Genomic DNA, 6,748 nt, shown 5'->3' with positions numbered 1-6,748 from the left:
AGATAGTGCGACCTAGTAGGCCGCTTCGCTTTGTAGGCAGCTGGTTCGCGGACCGACCCAGTAGCGCTGATGTCATGATGACATCACACACATTTTTTCTTTTCTGTAGTTTATATTTTATATGTTTTGTCCACCCAATAATTTAAAGGTGCTATATCCTTTAAATTATTATTAGGAGTCAAGTTTGCAGAAGAGTCAGGTATAAACATAAAACACAGTTTTATGACGAGTATCCTTGCAAAATTAAGCATCAAGTTCTAATGCCCATGCATGACTTCCTTTCAGAGACGGAAATTTGTACACAACAGGGAAGCGTATTGCACTGAACGCATTGTGTTTAATATGCATGATATCCACATACCATTTGTACACAGCACGGAAGGTATTCGAACATACGCTACTAATCATGAGAAATTGTCTAGCTAACGCCTCTGGCAGGTCACCGTGCCATATTTCGAGCACAACACTGAGCAGACCTGTACAAGATACTCACAGGATCAGAGAAAGGAAAAGACACTCTTGAAACCAAGGAAAGGTTCTCCAGTTCCACTGCCCTTTGAGCTCGCCAATATATCCTTGCAGTAGTCTTGAATCCTGAGAGGCTGAACTGCGGCTGGAGCTTGGCTCATAGCCTGGAAATCTGGGAAGAGGTTGCTGGAACAGAGTTTGTTCTTCTCCGGCGGGTTGTCCCTTCCACCGGCAAACTGAGCAGAGTCCACGTCAGGAGTTTTGCTCAAGACATTGCTCTTCGCGGATGAGCTGTCCCTTTTAGCTGCAAACTGGAGACTGTTCTCATCAAGAGTTCTGCTCAAGACATTGCTCTTTTCGGATGGGCTGCCCCTTCTGCCTGCAAATTGAAGAGTGCTGTCATCTGGAGGTCTCATCAGGATCTTGCTCTTCTCAGATGGGCTGTCCCTTTTGCCTGCAAATTGATGAGAGTTCTCATCAGCTGCTGTCCACAAGATCTTGGTCTTCTCGGATACGCTGTCAGTTCTGACAGAAAATTGAACAGAGTTTTCGTCTGGAATTCTGCTCAGGCTCTTGCTCTTCTCAGACAGGCTGCCCCTTCTGTCAGCAAATTGAACAGAGTTTTCATCTGGAATTCTATTCAGGCTCTTGCTCTTCTCAAATGGGCTGTAAACTTTCTCTGCAAACAGAGAGCGGCTCTTCTCTGAAGTTCTGCTCAGGATCCTCCAACACTTCTCGGCTGTATTGGTCGGAGAGACTCTAAGCTCGGAATGTTCAGAATCCATTGGTGTGACCTCATTCGCATGCAGGATTCCCTGATCCAAGTTAAACTGGCCCCTCGATGTCTTCATCTTCTTCAGTATCAAAGGTTCATAAGAGCCATCCATCGACTTTGATAGCATCAGTGTTGGAAAATCTCTGGATTTCTTGCGTATGTGATCAAAAATTGTGTTGCTGGTGGCACTTCTGCATTCTGCTTTTGCTGGTTCAGGAAACGACACATCTTGCATATCTAGGAATGCCATAAACATTTCGCTTAGAAAAGTAAATAAAGTAGATCTTGCTGACTGGAGTGCAAGTGAAACAAAGCAGGTATGGTGTTTTCTAGCATCGTGTTACCTCCATTATCTTCTTCAAGCATTAGGTCAAAGCTGGGGACCTCTCTGTAGTCACCAAAATATCACCTCAGAATAATTAATACTCAGAGAATGTTCAAAGAACATGGAAGAAAGATCAAAATCTGACATGTGATCAAAGTTTCAACAAAAGCTGTGAACCATAGCAGTTCTCTGGTGACCTAAGACAACCTTGCAAATATTTGCTTCTAAAGAACCCTAGCGGATATTTTCTGTACTAAACACTAGACTAATGGCCAATCAGGCAAATGTTCTGTTCTCAGCTACACTGATGAATGCAAGCCAATTCTAGAATTCTTGGAGGAGTCCATATAGTTGGTTAAAAACTTACAGTGAAGCCAAGTTGTTAAATGTTCTCGTTCCCGGCATATTGTCAACTTTGTCTGGAACGTTGGCACCATCATCGTCTTCTATAACGTTAACCTCTTTTGATAGTGGGCTCCATCCAATATGAGGTTGAGCTGGACTTGTTTCAGCTGTCCTGGAGCTAACCAAACAAATATCAGCAGGAAGACTGATCAAGGGTTTTTGCTTTTCTGTCCCATATGCTTTTGTCACATGAAAATCATCCTCCCTGCTGACCACATGCTTCTTGTGGATACAATACCAACTTCAAAATAAAAATTTATGCACGATATATGTCAGCATAAAATTGTAAAATGACCTTTTATTTGCCAAACAATAATTATCTGTTGGAGACATTACCGTGTTCTTCAAAAATCAGATCTACCTTCAGAGTCACCCTGGCACTCTGGGGGCATGGCACCAAAAGTTTTACAGAATATGGGCTGCATTTAACAAAATAGCCAGTGAGAGTAACTAGGAGCAACTTAGCTTTGGTTTGGGTGTTAGAGAGTATAGCAAGATCCTTGAACGTTGGTATCTGGTTGAGCGATTTTATTCATCTTTGCTATCACTGTGCTATGTTCGTTTGCTGTATCAAACAGAGGTGCTATTTGGTGCTTAGCAGAACAAGTAATAGTCTAACCAAAAAGGTGAGGTTGCTACCAGATTCTGCTACCTGCTAGAATAATCTATTTAAAATACAAATGTAACGAAAAGAATATCTTCCTTGAAGGAGCAACAAAGCATTTGACAATGTACCGACTTATAGCAGTAAAGTTAGAGTTCATTTGCTTGTCTACTTAGATAACAATGGTTCAAATGTTTGCTGAAATAACAGGACTTCAGAAGTATTACCTGGAAAACTCTCGAGCCCTTTAAGGAAGAGTTGAATGATGGCAGGAATAACCAAAATAAAACAAAACCACCCATCAGGAGAAAAAAAAAGACCATAAAGGACACCATCACACGAAGATTATAAAATAAAACCACTGACCTTATTTTCTCATGAAAAAGGATCATATTATCTTCCTCTGAGCCCACAATCTGACAAACAATAGTTTAATATTTTTTAGGTTTAAGCAGTATTGGATGATAAAAAAATAAGCTAAAAGATGTACCATGTCAACATAGTTCTGTTTACTGGATCGAACTGCCTGTGATTGCCGGCTTAGTGTTACAGTAATGGTTGATTTCCCCTGTCTGTTTCCAGCATCCTCAATTTGTACGTCAATTTTTGGTGGTAATGACGACAAGGACTCCTTTATCTGATTTCCAAATGGATAATTTCGTCCCGTCGCACTTTCCAGCTTTCTAGCATCAGCAGTTGCCAGGCTCTCGAAGGAATCAACTCCAGCAGTCTTCAGTGCCTGGGATAGCAGTCGTAAACTCACCAGTTAATTATGCAGTTTTTGTATATAGAGTGCCTAAATTATTATGGTTCAAAATTAATAACCTTTGCTGTAACAATTCCAATTCCAGGAAGTTGTTTGAGTAAAAATAGACTGTTTTCCCAAAGTTTTTGGTCTAGGCATTTTGCAAGGAGCATAGAATTTATGGCAGATCTGTAACTCCTTTTGTATATAAAATATTCTTTCATGCATTTGGCAATCCTACATCCATTTGAGCATATTGAATTTGTTTCCTGCATGCAGAAGTCCAAAAAAATTAGAAGGAATGGAAATAATATTAAAATGTGTTTAAAGTTAAATAAACAACCAACCTGGTTGAGGGATAAATCATGCATTAGGGGGTCCCCAGTTAAACAGTCATTCGCTAATACAAATATTTTATCTTCTCTTGTCTGGATACGCTTCTTCTTTTTTCCATTCTCACTGACAACATGGAATCGAAGCCTCCCCTCTTTATCTGAGTTTATGTCATTTAGAGTTTTCTTCTCATTTCGACGTAATTGGATCCCTTGAAATTCCAGAAGAAAAATCAAATCACTAATTCACTACACAAACTAACTTATTAAAATCAAAATATATAGAGCTGCCTACAAGAAATCTCTGCAGAGTGGCAGATGATATGCAATAAATCTTCCAAACTGCAACATGCAGAAGCTTTCACAATAAGCTTCATCGTGTCAAACTTTAAATAGAATTTTGTCATCAGCCTCCCAGGTTCTGAGTAGAAAGATACATACCAAAAGCGTTATTTGATGTGCAGATGAAATACAGATACATATGCAGCTGATGCAACTGACTGGAACACTGTAACTTCTAAATAGCAATGAAGTACAATATGTGACGACAAATGAATTCAGGACCACCAGAAAATTAATAGCAGAGTTATAAGATTTGACAATGCATGCCCAACCCTCTGATATTTCTCTGAGTACCTGATACCTTTTCTAATACAACTTCGTATAATAAACTTATCCCATAAGAACTCCAGTATAATGTGGGTATTGCAAAGAGGTGAAAATACAGAAATAATCATTCTTTAATATATAGACATAGAAATGTGGATATTAGTATATTACTGATAATAGTTCCATGTTTTCCAAAAAATAAATTGCAGAAATAGTAAAGCAATAATGTTAGTATTAGAAGGGATACAAGATTATAGCCCACTTGGCCAAACATCAGACATAGAAGGGATTTGGAAAAATTGGTGAAACACTTAAGCTTATGCTTTTATAATGAAAGCTGTGGCATATGATGTCATTCGATTGTAATTTTCTTGCAATATGGAAAGTTTACCTAATGGTTTTAGACTGAAACCATCTCCATCTGTCCAAATTAGCCCATACTCACCCAACTCGTGGATCTTCTCAACACATATATCTGTAAATTCAATCCATAAAGATAATTATTTCATGAATTCATGAGAGAACCGTTAAGTCAACAAAGTACACAAAAGATACCTCTCATTTGTTTCTCAAGGAGATCACGAGGAATCCCTCTCTTAATTCCGTAGTGCTCAGGGTTCTAATAATTTATTTTGACATGAATTAGAGCATACATTTAAACGAAAGAGATATAAAGATCAAGAGTAGTACGTTCATGCCTTTTTTATCCTGATGTACAAATATGAGCACTTGAGCCATTCAATTGCCAAAGTTATGTCAGACACTGTCAGCTGAACAATCTCTGCATTTAAATGCTCCACTGCGCATGGCAGCAACCTGGTCATGGTATCTATAATCAGTCAGGAGTTTCAAATGAAGTACCAGGCATGACAGAGTTAAGTTTCAGTTAAAATATCACGTAAGAACTTTTCAACTGAACATAAAAGAACTTACTGAGACTCCACCATTTCACATCCACTGAGAAGGTTCTCATATAGATGGACCTATGAGACAAATTTATGACAGGTTAGACCAAAAACCAGGAAGCATTTTCCTGTCAAGGGTATTTCAGAATTAACAAGAGAGGAAAACAGAGGAAAATTACTGTCTCTCTTCTTGTCATAATTACAACTGTTCCAGTATCATCAAATGGTGGACGGCCAGCCCTTCCACACATCTGTGAATGACCAAAAAAAAAGAGGCTCTGTCAGAAGCAAGGGCATTATCACATACACTGTTTCCTATTTGAAATACAAAATGTAAAATAACTTTGACCGCTGAGTCAAATACATGTTAATTTTAACTAAATATAATAACGCATTACAGGATAACCAAATCAACTTGCATGCATGAAAAATAATTTAGCATATCCAATCATTTGCAGCAACAAGCAAGAACCAACTTATGTTATTCAAAGGAAAGTTAACATATAATAATATATGGATATTAATGAGGCCTGAGCTAAATTTATTAACTTGTCTTTTAAATTTATATTCATTTGTAATCAGGTAAGCAAGTAAAAACACCTTAAGCAACAGGCATATCATTAAGGCTAGAAGAAAAAAAATACATAGCAAATAAATGCCTGGCGGTGCATATCCTTTGTTTATTACAATGCTATTTTGCAGGAGCAACTGAGACTTAATAGCACACCTGAAGCACCATGGATCTGTCATATTCTACATACGAGCCCTTCTCTTTGTTGCTACAAAATGTATGAAAATCAGAAAATATCATAAAAGAACAGAGGGTAGGTAGAATGCTGTCATATTAGAAAAATGGTTCTCACAAAAATTGTGTCGACTTTATCACTACTGTATGTGCAGGTAAGTTGATGCCATGTGCCAAAGTATTTGTCGTGCATAGAATTTGAAGATCACCCTTCAGGAAAAGACCCTCAACAAGACTCCTATCCTTTAAGCAAAGACCACCATTATGAAAACCAACTGAAATTTGGAAATACGACAACGTCAGTGTAAATTTAGGCAACACCTAACGTGAGTGTCCAGATAACAAAATTAGGAAGGTCATGGGTGCGCAGAGAACAAGATTCAACATGACCTCCATATACGATACAACACTGCAGCTGCTTGTCACTACAGGTTAAGGAAGCCTCTCGTAGATGTTCATACTGCTGCATAGATTTCATGAATGGATTTGAATAGCCAAGAGACCCCGCAGTTTGTGAGAGGCACTGTGCTGCTTCTTGTGCACCTTTTCTTGTAGAACAGAAAACAAGTGCAAACTTCCCTCTTGAGTGTTGCATCAGTATATCTGTATTCAATATTCGCTTTCTATTTTGATCACTTCAATTTCAATAATGTAACTTATGTGCAGTGTAATTGACAGATGGGGAGATATGACTTACCGAATATGAAACTTTGTAGCCTCTGAAAGTTGAAAAAACAAAGAAAATTAAGTTAAATTTTTTGATTCAATACAGTGTCCAACATTATTCAGAAGAAAATGTTGTGCATAGAATATATCTGAATACTCCTTAACACCC

The 6,748-nt window shown here is 38.2% G+C and overlaps 1 pseudogene; it reads right to left on the bottom strand.

Annotated features, from left to right (window-relative positions):
• Positions 1 to 317: 317 nt before the first annotated feature.
• The window catches only part of LOC119285600, a 9,282-nt pseudogene continuing 2,851 nt past the window's right edge, over positions 318 to 6,748 (bottom strand).

This window comes from Triticum dicoccoides, chromosome 4A (assembly GCF_002162155.2).
Source record: "Triticum dicoccoides isolate Atlit2015 ecotype Zavitan chromosome 4A, WEW_v2.0, whole genome shotgun sequence".
NCBI classification, from domain to species: domain Eukaryota; kingdom Viridiplantae; phylum Streptophyta; class Magnoliopsida; order Poales; family Poaceae; genus Triticum; species Triticum dicoccoides.
The sequence above is the reverse complement of the archived record's forward strand: the minus strand, read 5'-3'. Positions and strand labels throughout refer to the sequence as shown.